The following is an 18664-nucleotide window of genomic DNA, read 5'->3' on the forward strand; positions in this document are numbered from 1 at the left end:
AAGTCTATACCTTCTTCTTGATTATAACCCTTTGCTACTAGTCTAGCCTTATTCCTTATAACAATTCCATTTTCATCTAGCTTATTTTTATATATCCATTTTGTACCTATAATTGGATATTCAGAAGGTCTCTCTACTAGATCCCACACTTTGTTTCTAGTAAATTGGTTTAGTTCTTCTTGCATTGCATTTATCCAATTTACATCATTTTCGGCTTCTTCTATATGTTTGGGCTCAAAGTGTGAAACAAAAGCTAGATGGTTATTCAAATTTCTAAGGGATGCTCTAGTCCTAACGGGTTGGGATGGATCATCTAGAATTAGTTCCTTAGGATGCCCATGAGCATACCTCCAAGCTTTAGTTAGCCCATGATCCACTATAGGCTCTTGGTTTGATGATTCTCCTTCAATCAACTTTTGATTATCATCTTGTAATCCCATCTCATCTATCTTTTCTTCAAGTATTTCAATATCGTCATCAAAATTAACCTTCTTACTAGATGAGATGTCACTAGAGTCATCAAAAACAACATGTATAGATTCTTCTATAACTACGGTTCTTTTATTAAAGATTCTATAGGCTTTACTAGTTGTAGAATAACCTAGGAATATTCCTTCATCAGATTTTGGATCAAATTTCCCTAGATTATCTTTCCCATTATTATGTACAAAACACCTACATCCGAAAACATGAAAATAGTTAACCTTTGGTTTTCTGTTTTTCCACAGTTCATATGGTGTTTTCTTTATGATGGGTCTTAATAGAACTCTATTTAATACATGGCAAGAAGTATTAATGGCTTCTCCCCAAAAGTACTTAGGGAGGTTACTTTCACATAACATCGTTCTAGCCATTTCCTCTAGGGTTCTATTTTTCCTTTCCACAACTCCATTTTGTTGTGGTGTCCTTGGTGCTGAGAAATTATGGGTTATCCCCTTTTTACTACAAAATTCATCAAATAATTGATTTTCGAATTCGGTACCATGGTCACTTCTAATAGCTATAACTGAGGACTCTCTAGCATTTGTTACTTCCTTATGGAACTTCTTAAACATAGAAAATGCTTGATCCTTATGCGCTAGAAACATGACCCATGTGTACCTAGAGTAATCATCTACTATAACTAGACCATATTTATTTCCACCTAGGCTTGTTGTTCTAGTTGGACCAAATAGGTCCATGTGTAGTAATTCTAGAGGCCTAGAAGTAGAGACACATTTTATGGATTTAAAAGAGTTTCTAGATTGTTTGCCAAATTGACATGCTTCACATATTTTGTTCTTTTCAAATTTTAATTTTGGCAAACCTATCACGGAGTCTCTTTTAACTAGTTTAGTTATTGTGTCCATGCTTGCATGACCTAACTTACGGTGCCATAACCAACTAGCATCATTTTCTTTAGTTTCATTAACAACTAAACATTGGTTATGTTTTGTAAGGTCTTCTAGATCTACCACATATACATTTCCACGTCTCATCCCTTTAAAAACTAAACTATTATCATTAGGATTTGTTATAATACATAGTGATGGTTTAAACATAACATCATATCCTTTATCACATAATTGACTAATGCTTAACAAGTTATGCTTAAGACCATCAACATATCTAACATTATCTATAAAGGTAGAAGGGGTGATTTGAACTTTACCAATACCAATGATGTGACCTTGGTTGTTGTCTCCAAAAGTCACAGCACCTCCCTTCTTAGCTTCAAGGGTGAAAAATTGATCTTTATCACCCGTCATGTGCCTTGAACAGCCACTATCCAAATACCAGCAGTTTTTGTTGACCTTGGCTGCAAGACACTCCTACACAAGCAAATCATGTCATCTTAGGTACCCAAGTTTTCTTGGGTCCTTCATGGTTAGTCAAGTTGGTTCCTTTTAGAACCCATACCCTTTTATTTTTTCTTTTAGTTTTACTTTTCCTAAAATTACATGCATTTGCTTTATGTCCTACTATTCCACAACAAAAGCAAGTTATTTTCTTAATTTTAGTTTCCCCAGCTTTAACAAAGAAGTTACTAAGAAGTTTTTGCTTATTCCTTGGTTTATACCCTAAACCTGCTTTATTAAATACGGCTCGTTGATTATTAAGTATCATGTTTAACTTTTCAGAACTATATGTGAATTTTTCAACTAAGGGTTTGTATTTGTTTAGTTCTTTAGTTAATGTCTGATTTTCGGTTTTTAGATCATTTAGCTCTTTAGTTAGATCCTTGTTTAAGACTTGTTTATGGTTTTTGAGATCTGAAAATTCCTTTGTTAGTTTCTCAATATCTTTCGTTAAGGTGTTAGTCTTCTTAATTAGGAGTTGGTTGCTTGTCTTAAGTTCTAGATTTTCTTTGGTGAGATTATCTTTATCCTTAATTAATGAATCATGCTTATGAATATAACTTTGGTTAGTTACTTTTAGTTCTCTGTTTTTAACATTTATATTCTTATACTCAATCATTAATTCATTGAACGCATCATAAAGTTCATCAAATGTAAAATCAAAATGCGTATCGGAAATTACCTCATTTTCGTTGGCCATGAAACAGAAATTGGCCTTCTCTTCTTGTTCTTCATCCGATGATGAAGATGATGCGTCGGAGTCCGATAGGGTGGTGACAAGTGCCTTCTTCTTCTTGTACTTACTCCCCTTCTTCAATAAGGGGCACTCTGCTCTTATGTGTCCCGGCTTCTTGCACTCGTAACACCCAATCCCCTCATTTTCCCTTTCCTTACCTTTGTCTCTGCGGTAGGAATTTGAGGGACCTCTCCTTTGATGATACGTCTTCTTGTGGTTGATAAACTTCTTGAACTTGCGCACAAGAAGTGCCTCACCACCATCTTCCTCATCTTCTTCCTCTTCACTGCTGCTGCTGCAAGACAGGTCCTTGTTAGAAGAAGTAGATTTTAAAGCTATTACCTTTTTCTTATGGGAGGACTCTTCCTCGTTGTGTTGTTTCATGGTAAGCTCATGCGTCATCAGGGATCCAAGGAGCTCTTCAAGTTGAAGCTTGTTCAAGTCTTTAGCTTCTTGGATCGCCGTCACCTTGGCTTCCCACAACCTTGGTAGACACCGAAGGATTTTTCTGACAAGTTCACTGTTAGTATAGTTCTTGCCAAGGCTTTTTAGGCCATTGACAATATCAGTAAACCTAGTGAACATGCTTGTGATTGTTTCATTTGAATCCATTTTAAATAGTTCATATTTATGAACCAAGATATTTATTTTGGATTCCTTGACTTGATTCGTGCCCTCATGGGTCACTTCAAGTCTGTCCCAAATTTCTTTTGCAGAATTACAAGTTGAAACTCTATTGAATTCATTACGGTCTAAGGCACAATAAAACACATTCATTGCTTTAGAGTTTAGTTGTGCCTTCCTCATGTCATGTTCATCCCAATCCGTTTCTAGTTTGGGTACCTTAACACCCTCTACATATGTGGATGGGATGTATGGGCCATTCACTACAATGGTCCACATCTCATAGTCTTGGGCTTGGATGAATATTCTCATCCTAGCCTTCCAGTATGAGTAGTCGGATCCATTGAAGAAAGGAGGTCTTTGGGTGGACTGACCCTCAATGTGAGAAGATCCAAATGGAGTTGTCATTTTGATCTTTTAACTCTTGAGTGGAAGAGTTTTTGGCTCTGATACCACTTGTTGCCCAGATAGACAACCCAAGAGGGGGGGTGAATTGGGTTTTTAAATTAACTTAGCTAATTAAAACTTTGTGGATGATTAACGAAATACTATAGCCAGTTATTTAATTAAAGCTAAGTGCTGTGAGTAATGTGTGGGGAAGAAGATGAGAGACAATGCACTACAAACACAAAGTTTTATAGTGGTTCGGAGCTAACCCTTGCTCCTACGTCCACTCCCCAAGTCTCACTTGGGAATTTCACTATAACCCCCTTGGATTACAGCCGGTTGTTTTGCAAGCTCACAACCGAACTTGTTGTTTTACGAGCTCACAACGAACTCGGTCGGTTTTTCCAGGCTGACCGACTAGAACCAACCCCGATTGTTTTCCCGGGCTCACAATCAAACCCTTACACTCGTTGGTTTTAAACCGGCTCACCAACCAACCTTAATCCCCTTGATTCAATCCCCCGATTGAATCAAGTAAATACACGAGATAGAAGAAAACAGAAAATAGCTTCTCAAAAAGCAGATTTAAAACAATATAATCGTAAAGGAGTTAGAAGCCCTCAAACGCTTTTAAGATGGTGAAGAGGTGTGGCTTCTGGAACTCCGGTCTCCTCTTGAAAGAGTGATCGACTTGAAAGCAGGAGGAGGAAGCTTTGAATGCTGGGAAGATGTTGGTGGAGCAGTAAATGCAGATCTTCCCTTTTTCTCGTTGAAGAGCACTTAGAGAGCTTCAAGACTTGAATGCTAGGAGTGGAATATGTGTTATCTCTCTTGCTACAGTCTTCTGTGGCTATTTAAGTCAACCCCCACGGAAACTAGCCGTTACTCTGCTTTTTCTGGCCGTTCTGCACACTCTGCGCAGCCTGACAATGTGACCGTTGGTGGGTTGGAGTCGACTCGCGCGATCAGGAGTCGACTCGGCTGTAGCAGGAGTCGACTCGAGCTTTTCCGGAGTCGACTCGGCAACTGTTCCCAGTTTGAATTAAAGTTGCCGTCTTGACTGGGAGTCGACTCGTCTTGACCCGGAGTCGACTCGCCAACTTCTGGCGCTGACCTGGCAATTTTGGAGTCGGCTCATCCTCTGTAGTCCGTGGATCCAAATTTGAATTTTGTCCACTCGAGTCGACTCGACTGTCCTGGGAGTCGACTCGAATCTCAGAGCCCGAACTCCCGATTCTCTGTCTTTTGGCTCATCCAGTCTTGGAGTCGACTCGAACTTCCTTGGAGTCGACTCGGCTCTCAGTTTCCGAAAGTTGGTCTTCTGCCTTTTGACGTGAAGCTTGTCTTGGAGTCGACTCGAGCTGTCTGGGAGTCGACTCGAATCTCAGAGGCAGTAACATGGTCTTCTGTCTGTCGATGGTCGCACAGTCTCGGAGTCGACTCGCGTACTGCGGGAGTCGACTCGAATCTCAGAGTCCATAAAACGCTCTCTGACTTTTTCTTTGTGTACCGCTGGGAGTCGACTCGCGTTCCACTGGAGTCGACTCGAATCTCAGAGTCCATAAAACGCTCTCTGACTTTTTCTGTGTGTACCGCTGGGAGTCGACTCGCATTCCACTGGAGTCGACTCGAATCTCAGACCTGAAAAACTGCTCTTCTGTCCTTCTGTCTGTTTTCAGTCGGAGTCGACTCGTACTGATCAGGAGTCGACTCGAGCTCGTGCCAGTGACCTTGATACGCTTGGAGTCGACTCGTGAAACTCGGGAGTCGACTCGTATCTCAGACATTGGTTCATGCAGACTTCTTAACTTATCCAAAATGCTATGAACCAAGTCTAGAGACACTTGGACAGGATTTTCACTGAAACACTCAATTGAATTCATTAGTAATCACAAGATACACTCAAATGCTTTGAGCTCATCAAAATCAAACGGGATTTTCACAGCACCTCCCTTCTTAGCTTCAAGGGTGAAAAATTGATCTTTATCACCCGTCATGTGCCTTGAGCAGCCACTATCCAAATACCAGCGGTTTTTGTTGACCTTGGCTGCAAGACACTCCTACACAAGCAAATCATGTCATCTTAGGTACCCAAGTTTTCTTGGGTCCTTCATGGTTAGTCAAGTTGGTTCCTTTTGGAACCCATACCCTTTTAATTTTCCTTTTTGTTTTATTTTTCCTATAGTCACATGCATTTGCCTTATGTCCTATAGTTCCACAACAAAAGCAGGTTATTTTCTTAGTTTTAGTTTCTCCAGCTTTAACAAAGAAGTTACTAAGAAGTTTTTGTTTATTTCTTGGTTTATACCCTAAACCCGCTTTATTAAATACTGCTCGTTGACTATTTAGTATCATGTTTAATTTTTCAGAACTATATGTAAATTTTTCAACTAAGGGTTTGTATTTGTTAAGTTCTTTAGTTAGTGTTTGATTTTCTGCTTTTAGATCATTAAGTTCTTTTGTAAGATCCTTATCTAAGGTTTGTTTATATTTTTTAAGTTCTGAAAATTCCTTAGTTAGTTTTTCATTATCTTTAGTTAAGGTGTTAGTCTTTTGAGTTAAAAGTTGGTTGTTTGTTTTAAGTTCAATATTTTCTTTGGCGATTAAGTCCTTATCCTTAACTAATTTATCGTATTTATGTAGGTATGATTGATTAGCTATTTTCAGTTCTTTATTCTTAAGATTTATAGCCTTATATTCTACCATTAACTCATTAAATGCATCATAAAGTTCATCAAAAGAAAAATCAAGATGCGTATCGGAAGTTACCTCGTTTTCGTTGGCCATGAAGCAGAAATTGGCCTTCTCTTCTTGTTCATCATCTGATGAGGAGGATGATGAGTCGGAGTCGGATAGTGTAGTGACAAGAGCCTTCTTCTTCTTGTACTTACTCCCCTTCTTCAGTAAGGGGCACTCTGCTCTTATGTGACCCGGCTTCTTGCACTCGTAACACCCAATCCCCTCGTTTTCCCTTTTCTTACCTTTGTCCTTGCGGTAGAAATTTGAGGGGCCTCTCCTTTGATGATAGGACTTCTTGTGGTTGATGAATCTCTTGAACTTGCGCACAAGAAGAGCCTCACCATCATCTTCCTCATGTTCTTCTTCTTCACTGCTGCTACTGCAGGACAAGTCCTTGTTAGATGAAGTAGATTTAAGTGCTATTACCTTTTTCTTATGGGAGGACTCTTCTTCGCTGTGTTGCTTCATGGTTAGCTTGTGAGTCATTAGGGATCCAAGGAGCTCTTCGAGTGGAAGCTTGTTCAAGTCTTTAGCTTCTTGGATTGCCGTCACCTTGGCTTCCCATGACCTTGGTAGACAGCGAAGTATTTTCCTGACAAGATCACTGTTAGTATAGCTCTTGCCAAGGCTTTTTAGGCCATTGACAATGTCAGTAAACCTAGTGAACATGCTCGTGATTGTCTCATTAGAATCCATTTTAAATAGTTCATACTTATGAACCAATATATTAATTTTGGATTCTTTAACTTGATTCGTGCCCTCATGGGTCACTTCAAGTCTATCCCAGATCTCTTTTGCAGAGTTGCAAGTAGAGACCCTATTGAATTCATTTCTATCTAAGGCACAATAAAACACATTCATAGCTTTAGAGTTTAATTGTGCCTTCCTCATGTCATGTTCATCCCAATCCTTTTCTAATTTGGGTACCTTAACACCCTCTACATATGTGGATGGGATGTATGGGCCATTCACTACAATGGTCCACATCTCATAGTCTTGGGCTTGGACGAATATTCTCATCCTAGCCTTCCAGTATGAGTAGTCGGATCCATTGAAGAAAGGGGGTCTTTGGGTGGACTGACCCTCAATGTGAGAAGATCTAAATGGGGTTGTCATTTTGATCTTTTAACTCTTGAGTGGAGGAGTTTTTGGCTCTGATACCACTTGTTGCCCAGATAGACAACCCAAGAGGGGGGGGGGGGGTGAATTGGGTTTTAAAATAATTTAGATAATTAAAATGATGTGGTTGATTAATTAAAAACTATTGCAAGTTATTTAATTAATGCTAAGTGCTGTGAGTGATGTGAGGGGAAGAAGAAGAGAGACAATCCAATGCAAACACAGAGTTTTATAGTGGTTCGGAGCTACCCCTTGCTCCTACGTCCACTCCCCAAGTCTCTCTTGGAAATTCACTATAATCCCCTTGGATTACAGCCGGTTGCTTTGCAAGCTCACAACCAAACTTGTTGTTTTACGAGCTCACAACGAACTCGGTCGGTTTTTCCAGGCTCACCGACTAGAACCAACCCCGATTGTTTTCCCGGGCTCACAATCAAACCCTTACACACGTTGGTTTTTAACTTGGCTCACCAACCAATCTTAGTCCCCTTGATTCAATCCCCCGATTGAACCAAGTAAATACAAGTTATAGAAAGAAAGGAAAATAAGCTTCTCAAAAGCAGATGTAAAACAATATAATCAAAAGAGGAGTTTAGAAGCCCTCAAACGCTTTTAAGCTGAAGTAGAGGAATGGCTTCTTGAACTCCGGTCTCCTCTCGAATGTGTAGTCGACTTGAATGCTGGAGGAGAAGGCTTTAATTGCTGGAAAGATGTAGGTGGAGCTGTAAATGCAGATCTTCCCTTTTTCATTGAAGAGCACGTTGCAGAGCTTGAATCCTTGATTAGTTGGAGTGGAATCACTGTTCTCTACCTTGCTACAGTCTTCTGTGGCTATTTAAGCCAACCCCCACGGAAACTAGCCGTTACACTACTTTTTCTGCCCGTTCTGCACACTCTGTGCAGCCTGACAATATGACCGTTGGTGGGTTGGAGTCGACTCGCGCGATCAGGAGTCGACTCGGCTGTAGCGGGAGTCGACTCAAGCTTTTCCGGAGTTGACTCGGCAACTGTTCCAAATTTGAATTAAAGTTGCTGTCACGACTGGGAGTCGACTCGTCTTGACCCTGAGTCGACTCGCCAACTTCTGGAGCTGACCTGGCAATTTTGGAGTCGGCTCATCCACTAAAGTCCGTGGATCCAATTTTGAATTTTGTCCACTCGAGTCGACTCGACTGTCCTTGGAGTCGACTCGAATCTCAGAGCCCGAACTCCCGATTCTCTGTCTTTTGGCTCATCCAGTCTTGGAGTCGACTCGAACTTCCTTGGAGTCGACTCGGCTCTCAGTTTCCGAATGTTGGTCTTCTGCCTTTTGACGTGAAGCTTGTCTTGGAGTCGACTCGAGCTGTCTGGGAGTCGACTCGAATCTCAGACTCGAAAACTGCTCTCTGATTTTTCTTTGTGTACCTCTTGGAGTCGACTCTTACTACCCTGGAGTCGACTCGTTGAACATTGGAGTCGACTCGCGCACTTCAGGAGTCGACTCGTTGACAGGTTCTGAGATGAGGCTTTCTGTTCTTCTTTCTGTTCTCAGTCGGAGTCGACTCGTACTAGTCTGGAGTCGACTCGAGCTCGTGCCAGTGAACTTGATACGCTTGGAGTCGACTCGTGATACTCGGGAGTCGACTCGAGTCTCAGACTTTGGTTCAGCAGACTTCTTAACTTATCCAAAATACTATGAACCAAATCTAGAGACACTTGGACAGGATTTTCACTGAAACACTCAATTGAATTCATTAGTAATCACAAGATATACTCAAATGCTTTGAGCTCATCAAAATCAAATGGGGTTTTAATCAATCACTCCACAAAAGAATAGAACACTTACTGAAATGGCTAGGATAATGTTATGTGAAAGTAACTTACCTAAGTACTTTTGGGTTAAAGCTATAAACATAGCCTGTTATATTCTTAACAGAGTTACTATTAGGTCTATTCTAAAGAAAACTCCTTATGAACTTTTGAAAAATAAGAAACCAAATCTTTTATACTTTTATGTTTTTGGTTGCAATTGTTTTGTTCTAAATAATGGCAAAGACAACTTGGGAAAGTTTGATTCTAAATCAGATGAAGCCATTTTTCTTGGATATTCTTCATCAAGCAAAGCATATAGAATATTCAACTAGAGAATTCTAGTCGTAGAAGAGTCAATACATGTTATTTTTGATGAATCTAATGGTCCTTCTTCAAAAAAGAATGTAGATCTCGATGATGATGCAGAAGAACTCAACAAACAAATCCAAGAGTTAACCCTAAGGGATGTTTCTGCATCTGAAAATTCAGAACATGATGAAAATCAAGAAGAAGAAGATCAAATGGTTAAAGGTAAAACTAGTCTACCAAAAGAATGGAGGTATGCACATAGTCATCCTAGAGACATAATAATTGGTGATCCTTCACATGGCATTAAGACTGGATCTTCTATTAGAGATGTTTGTAATCATCTTGCATTTGTTTCTCAAATAGAACCAAAATCTTTTGAAGAAGCTGAAAAAGATAATAATTAGTTAATAGCTATGCAAGAAGAACTAAATTAATTTGAAAGAAACAATGTTTGGAATTTGGTTAGAAGGCTTGAAAATATTTCTGTAATTGGAACAAAATAGGTTTTCAGAAATAAATTAAATGAGGATGGAATTGTAATTAGAAATAAGGCTAGATTAGTTGCTAAAGAATATAATCAAGAAGAAGTAATTGATTTTGATGAAACTTTTGCACCTATAGCTAGACTTGAAGTTATTAGGCTACTACTTGTATTTGCATGCTTTATGGACTTTAAATTATTTTAGATGGATGTCAAAAGTGCATAATGATTTCATAACTGAAGAAGTTTATATGGAACAACCACCTGGATTTGAAAATCATAAACTTCTACATCACGTTTTTAAATTGAACAAAGCACTTTATGGCTTGAAGCAAGCTCCTAGAGCTTGGTATGATAGATTAAGCAACTTTTTAATAAACAATAATTTTTCAAGAGGAAATATTGATAAAACTCTGTTTATTAAAATAAAAAATGCTGATATTCTGATTGTTCAGATATATGTTGATGATATTATATTTGGTGCTACTAATGAAAGTTTATGTGAAGAATTTGCTAAGCTCATGCAAAGTGAGTTCGAGATGAGTTTGATGGGTGAACTCAACTTCTTCCTTCGACTCCAAATCAAGCAAACAAGAGATGAAATCTTCATCTGCCAAAGCAAATACATAAAGAAAATCTTAAAGAAGTTTGGTATGGAGGATTCAAAATCATTAAGTACTCTTATGAGCCTCTCTTCTAAATTAGAAAAAGATGAGCATGGTAAATTCTTTGATTCGAAGCTGTATAGAGGAATGATTGGATCTTTACTTTATCTTACAGCAAGTAGACCTGATATAATGCATAGTGTTTGTATGTGTGCAAGATATCAAGTAAATTCTAAAGAATCACACTTAATTGCTGTTAAAAGAAAATTAAGATACTTAAAAGGAACACAACATTTAGGTTTATGGTATTCTAAGACATCTACAATTGACTTAATTGGATATTCAGATGCTGATTTTGCTGGTTGTAGATTAGATAAAAAAAGTACAAGTGGAACTTGTCAATTTCTTGGAACAAACTTAATCTCTTGGTTTGGCAAGAAACAAAATTCCGTAGCACTATCTACAGCTGAGGCTGAATATATTCACTACCAGAAAACACGCGTATAGTGACGGAAAATTCGTGACGGACGTTATCCATCACTATTTGTGACTGATTAGTGACCGACAGAAATTTGGTCACCGTGGTGTAAACGTAGTGACCGATTAGTGACAGACCGATCACAGAATGCGCGGGCAGGATGGGCGCCAAAACTTAGTGACCATCATAGTGACGGGGTCTCTGTCAGCAATATGATAACCAAAATTGCAACCAGACAGTGACAAATTCAGCCGTTACAAATATTGTAACCCAAGTATTTATAAATTTTAAAAATTATTTTTGGCGGTGATAGGTTATTAACAAAAAATTCCGTCACCAAATTTAATTTTTAATTCCAAAAATATTAAAAATATTATTTTTGAGTAAATCTAAATTTAAAAAAAAGATAAAAGGAGGAAAATCCAAAATGAAACTAAGTGTGCCCGCCGTCCCGTCCAAATTTCTTCGATAATCCAAATTTCAATCGCTCTCCAGAAAACTCAAATTCCTTCTTCTCATTTTCAAATCTCATGGTGTCGGCCATGACTCATTTGCACCCCTATTGCAACTTTCCTGCAATGGGATTGGATTTTGGAAGAAGGTCTGGAATTTTTTTATCATGCTTTATAGTTCAAAAATATTTTTTCCTTCGTCCAATCAGCCTTATAGATAAAAAATAGTTTGATATGAAATTTGGCTTGCAAACCGACTTAGCCCAATCAGCCTTATAGATAAAAAATAGTTTTAATACGAAATTTGGCTTGCAGACCGACTTAGTGGAGTCCCGAGTTAGGGATTTGGCATCGCGGCTTCCCATCTCCTCTCCTCTCCTCCGCCTCCGGCCTCTCCTCTCTGGCTCCCCCTTCCCGACCATTTTTGCCTCCCCTCCGGCTTCCCATCTCCTCTCCTCTCCTCCACCTCCGGCCTCTCCTCTCCTCCACCTCCGGCCTCTCCCTCTCCTTTCCGGCTACATCACGCCTTCCGATCGCGGCTACATCACCTCATCGACGCCCCTCTCCTTCTTGCTCGTCGGCTAACATTTTCAGAACCCACAACTGGGCTTCCCGGAAGTAAACCCTAACCTACCGAGGGTTTCATTATCTCTTTGCTCGGCGCCTGTGTTCATCTCCTTCTCACCCGGGACCAAACTTGTGGCTACATCACCCCGTCGGCGCCCCTCTCTTTCTTGCTCGTCAGCTAGGGTTTTCAGAACCCTAAACTGGTTCTTTCCGGAGGTAAACCCTAACCCCATTTTCTTTTACCCCATGATAACAAAGTAAAAGAAACGAAGGTGTTCATCTCCGCCTGTGTTTCCATCTCTTTGTGTTCATCTTCATCCAGTCATTATCTGGCATAGCAACTGACATAGTTCATCTTAAGAATGCAAAGGTGTTCATCTCCGCCTGTGGATCCGTCGTCGCCCCCCTCCCATTTTAATATGCTGGGATTATTCTTGATGCAACTCGAGTTATATTGCAAGCGTTATTGTTCAATCTTAAACCCATTTGTTAAGCTCTGTTATTATTGTTAAGCTCTGTTTAAGCTCTGTTATTGTTCAATCATGGTCTGTTCAATCATGGTCTGTTTAAGCTCTGTTTGCAACTCGCTTGAATCAATAGATTATTATAGACCCATTTGCAGCCCAACTTGCTTGCAACTCGAGTGGAGAGACTTGTCTAAAATAAGCTCTGTTTAAAAAAATCTTAAACCCATTTGCCAGCTCTGTTGTAATTTCATATGAAAATAAGCTCATGGATTTTAGTGATTTGATGGTTTCTTCTGTCAGCTCTGTTGTAATCTTAAAATAAGCTCATGGATTTTAGACCTTTGATGTCTAAAAAAACCCATTTGCCAGCTCTGTTGTAATCTTAAAATAAGCTCTGTTGAAAAATAAGCTGTTGTAATTTTGAGGGTTGATGGGTTGGGACTCTGTAAAGTTCATGGATTTTAATTTCTTCGTCATGTTATTCATTACTACAATCATTGTTCATCTGCAAGGAAAAATGAAAAGTGGTGGAAAGTGGTGTTGCTTCATGGTTGTGACTTATTTCCAGTGTGCAATCAAGAAGCTGGTCAAAAGGCTTGCTAAGAAGTACCATGCTTTCCAAGCATCAGAGGTGATCATGTATATTGACATTTGTTCTATGTGAAGCAGATAGTATTCCATATGTAAATTTGGATGATTTGACTTGTATTTCTTGTCTTTGTAAAGATTAAATGCTTTTTGAATATTGCTGGTATTAGATGAATGAACAGATAACTTGTAAAGATTAATTCCTTATGTTCAGCTTTTTGTAAAGATTGAATGCTTTTTTAATGTCAATGATGCTGGGACAAGATTGAATGACTTATTTTTGTCATGCTTATAATAACTTCTCATTTTCATAAATATCATATCAGTTTTTGTTTCTTTTACATTTTTTATGATCTTGCCTTTCGTGTTTTTAATGGTCCGGTTTTTCTTATGTTGTTTTCTTTTTTTATCATCTCTCTAATATTTTCTAGGCTTTCTTATGTTGTTTTATTTTTTTGATTTTTAGAGGAACTATATTAGTTGATCGTAATTGGATGTACCACCGACTTAGTGAAAATGGTTATATAAGAGCTGAGTTCTGTGATGGAGTTAAAGGGTTCCTTGAGTTTGCATTTACTCAGTTAGAGTATTGTAGTGGTGATAAGATTAGATGCCCTTGTATAAGATGTGACAACCAGAAATTTCTTAACCGTGATATGGTCAATATTCATCTGTTGAGAAAGGGGTTTACACCGGGGTATTCAACATGGTTTGCACATGGGGAGTTACTTGGTGCAGTTGCTCCTATAAGTACAAGTGCAGTAGAAGCATCGACATCAATGGATGTTGGTTGTGAACATGGTCAGCAATATAGAACCATGGTGATGGAAGCTATGGGTCCAGAAGAGGAACTTCATTTGAGGAGTGCACTTGAAGTTAATCATGAGGAAGAGCCAAACAAGGATGCTGCAGATTTTTATTCTTTGTTGAAAGATGCAGAAGTACCTTTGTGGGAAGGGTGTAAAAAACACTCTAAGTTATCTGCTATTAGTCAATTATTAAATTGCAAGTCTGAATTTAATATGAGTATATCTTGCTATGATCGAATCATGAAAATAGTGAAGAATATGTTGCCGGAAAATGAGAAGCTGCCCCCTGATTTCTATCAATCAAAGAAGATGCTTCGGAAGTTGGGATTGGAGTATACAAGTATTAATATTTGTGAGAATAATTGTATGCTATTCTATAAGAAAACAGAGAATTTGATTGAGTGTACTATTTGTGGTCATCCTCGATATAAACTTAGAAGAAATGATGGTGGTGGTAGGAGAAAAGATATTCCTTAAAGAAGGTTGCGATATCTTCCAATAACACCAAGACTTCAGAGGCTTTTTATGTCAAGCAGAACAGCTGAAAACATGTCATGGCATGTGAAGGGAGGTGATTCAGATGAGATGGTGCATCCTGCTTGTGGGAAGGCTTGGAAGCACTTTGACCGCATTCATCCATCCTTTTCTACCGAGCCTCGTAATGTGAGACTTGGATTGTGTACGGATGGTTTTAACCCTTTTAGCCAATCAGCTCGTCCTTATTCTTTTTGGCCAGTTTTCGTAACAGTTTACAATCTTCCACCATCAATATGTATGAAACGACCCTACATTTTTCTAAGTTTAGTCATTTCTAGACCTAAGAGCCCCGACAAAAGTATCGATGTCTTGCTTAGGCCTTTGATTGATGAACTTAAAATATTGTGGGAAGTAGGGGTCACCACTTATGACATTTTTAGAAAAGAGAATTTTCAAATGAAGGCAGTTTTATTGTGGATTATCAACGATTTTTCTGCATATGGCATGCTTTTAGGATAGAGTACGCATGGAAAGTTGGCCTGCCCGTATTGTATGGAGAACTCAAAAACTTTTACACTACAACATGGTGGGAAGACTTCTTTTTTTGACTGCCATCGTCAATTCTTGCCCATGGACCATGCATACAGATACCAAGTTGATGGTTTCTTCAATGGTAGAATAGAGACAGACCTCCCACCTCCTCGACTGTCTGGTGAGGAGTTGAAAAATAGGGTCTCTGCCTTGCCTAATATAACTTTTGGTTTGAGAGCTCCTAAGCACACCATTCCTGGATTTGGTAAAGATCATAATTGGGTGAAAAGGAGCATATTTTGGGAGTTGCCCTATTGGCATACACTACTTATTCGACACAATTTAGATGTCATGCATATTGTTCAGAATGTGTTTCTTAATATATTTTACACTTGTATGGATGTAAAAGGGAAGACTAAAGATAATGTGAAAGCAAGGCAAGATTTAGAGTTGTATTGCAAGCGTCCTAAGTTGAGGATTCAATTTGTTAATGGAAAGCTAGTTAAGCCTCCAGCTTCCTATGTATTGTCCAAAGACCAAGCAATAGAGGTCTGCGAGTGGGTGAAAGGATTAAGACTCCCTGATGGATATGCTTCAAACATATCGAAGTGTGTTAACCTGGATGATTATAAGTTTTACGGGTTAAAAAGTCACGATTGTCATGTTTTCATGCTGAGATTGCTTCCAATTGCATTCTGTGAAGTATTGCCTGTTAGATATATGCCCTAGAAGCCAATCTGGCTGACACATTGTTAATTCTAGGGACATAATTTTGTACTTGACTATTTATTATTGAATAAATAAAAGGCATCTTTTCATTCATATTATTTATGTGTCTATGAATCGTCCAAGAAATTAATAAGATGATGATACATATTCTCAAGAGTTGAGAATTTGAGCCATGTATCATTGGTGATTAATTTCTAAATGCTCCTGATCAATGGATCATCACGAGGACGGTGATCGATCCGATCAGTGCACAGATCACTTTCGTTCTGGATGGACGAGACTTGAGTCCACAGTGTAGGGACACTGAAGTGATAGTGCAGGTGCTTGTTAGAGAACAAGGGTACTGAGCGTGACCAAGACAAGAAGTCACTTGGATGTCTATCCACTCGTCAGTGACTTGCTTGATGTTGCAGTAGTGTGACTGGTCCTTTGACCTGCGGTGCTTCGGCTACTCACAGTGAGGTTATTGTAGTTTGACTGCACACATACATGGTCTCTAGTCATATGGGTCCATGCAGTGTAGATTGGCTGCAGTAAGTTCACTGTAGGAGTAGGGTATGCACCTATAAGGAATCTATCAACCTTGATAGATAAGGAGAGATCCTATGTGATTTATAAGACTGAGTTCGTAAGACCTCGGCCGGGGCAGTATGCACAGTGGAGAAAGAGTTTTTCACTCTCGAACTCAAATCGAATAAATCTTCACATATGACAGACGATGGGGTTTGACGAGTTGTCCATGACCTCCGTCCTGTAGGGATCCACGATAATAGGACTGTATCACATGATAACTGCACCTAGAGGTTCATCATTCTATTCTACTGGGTAGCCACTACATGCTGCTAGGTGTCACTGGTGGATGGTGGGACTTACAGGGATTATCTCGATGATCGATAAATCCTAATGAGTAGAGTTGGAATCGTTCCAACCCATTGAAAGAAGTTTTCAATGATATTGTGATAGAGATCGCAATATATCTCACTACCAGTCAGAATAGAACCTATGGGGTCACACACACTAGAAGTATTGACCGATCCGATGGTTGAAAAGTGATTATGAATCACGAGTAATCAATTCAATTGATAAATAAGTTGAAGAAGGAACAATGGGAATTAATTAATTGGACTTGACACAAGAGTCCTACTTCGAGTAGGATTTCTAGAGTCCTAATTAGATTAGGACTGGGAATCCTAGTTGGAGTAGGACTGGGATTCCTACTTGGAGTAGGATTCCTACAATCCTAATTAGATTAGGATTTTGAATTCATCTTTGGATTCCTACTTAGAAAAGGATTCCTAGAAATCCTAATTGGATTAGGACTTCGGATTCAAATAGAGTCCTAATTGGATTAGGACTAAAATTAAATATGTCCTAATTTGGATTAGGGTTTCTTAAGTCACAATTAATTATTAATCTAATGAATCAATAAGACTCCTAATTGGATTAGGATTGAAGAGTTCAATTGAGTCAAAATTGATTTAAGTTGTAATTGGATTAGGACTTACCTAGATTGGATCCAAATTGGTTCACCCTTGGGCTAAGCCTAATTGGATTAGGGCTTGACCACACTAGGGCATCCCAATCCTTACTTAATAAGGATTAGGGCAACCATGAAGGAGGGGCTCACGCCCCTCCTCCTTTGATCCTTTGGTGCGGCAAAAGAGGGGCCGGCGCCCCTCTTGGTAATACATCAAGGGCTCCTAACTTGTAGGAGCCCTAGATGGTTATAAAAGGAGGGCAAAGGGGGCCGGCGCCCTAAGTGATTCTTCTCCCCTCCTTGCAGCCGTAGCCACCCTCTCCTCTCTCCTTGGTTCAGCCGCAAGCAAAGGGAAGAAAAGAAGAAGCCTTGGCGGCCTCCTCCCCTTCCCTTCCTTCATCCAACGCAGGGAAAAGAAAGGCTGCAGTAGGGGCTTTGGTTCTTCTTCAAGATCCCTCCTTCTTCTTCCTCCTCTCAAGCACAATCAAGGGTTGATTGAAAGAGAGAAAATCAGCCATCAAAAGAAATTTTTGCAAGGGAGCTAGCACCCCAGGAAAACTAGAGAGCTTTGATCGGATCTCTGCTTCGTGTGGATACCCGTAGAGGCCGGACACTTGAACGGCTTCAAGCGAACCCTCTTCCTAAACCACGAACTCAGATTTGCGGTGATCATCTACCCGCACAAGGTGAAAATCTGATCTTCTAATATATTTAAAAGTTTTTAATCCTTACCTATCTACGAACGGTTCATGAAACAACGTTCATGCGATGAATGTCGATCCCGCTTATGCCGATTCCGCTGCCATCTGAATTTTTTTGAAATATCAGCGGCATAGGCGGGTTTCCAACAGTGGTATCAGAGCCTAGGCATCGTAGATTAAGGTAAGAATTAATTTGTGGAGTGATTGATTAAAACCCTATTTGATTTTGATGAGCTCAAAGCATTTGAGTATATCTCTTGTTTACTAATGAATTCAATTAAGTGTTTCAGCGAAAATCTTGTCTAAGTGTCTCTAGACTTAGTTCATAATATTTTGGATAAGTTAAGAAGTCAGCCTGAACCAAAGTCTGAGACTCGAGTCGACTCCAGAGTATCACGAGTCGACTCCAAGCGTATCAAGTTCACTGGCACGGGCTCGAGTCGACTCCGGATAAGTACGAGTCGACTCCGACTTAGAACAGACAGACGAACAGAAAGCATCAACTCAAAATCTGTCAGCGAGTCGACTCCTGAAGTGCGCGAGTCGACTCCGATGTTCACCGAGTCGACTCCAGGGTAGCAAGAGTCGACTCCAAGGAGCCACAGGCAGAAAAGTCAGAGAGCAGTTTTCGGGTCTGAGATTCGAGTCGACTCCAGTGGAACGCGAGTCGACTCCGATGGTTGGCAAGTCGACTTCAAAGAAAGTGAGAGTCGACTCTCAGAGGAACACAAGGAAAAAGTCAGAGAACGTTTTTCGAAC

Source organism: Phoenix dactylifera, chromosome 3 (assembly GCF_051530095.1).
Source record: "Phoenix dactylifera cultivar Ajwa chromosome 3, Ajwa_hap1_PhDact_Kaust_v1.1, whole genome shotgun sequence".
Lineage (NCBI taxonomy): Eukaryota > Viridiplantae > Streptophyta > Magnoliopsida > Arecales > Arecaceae > Phoenix > Phoenix dactylifera.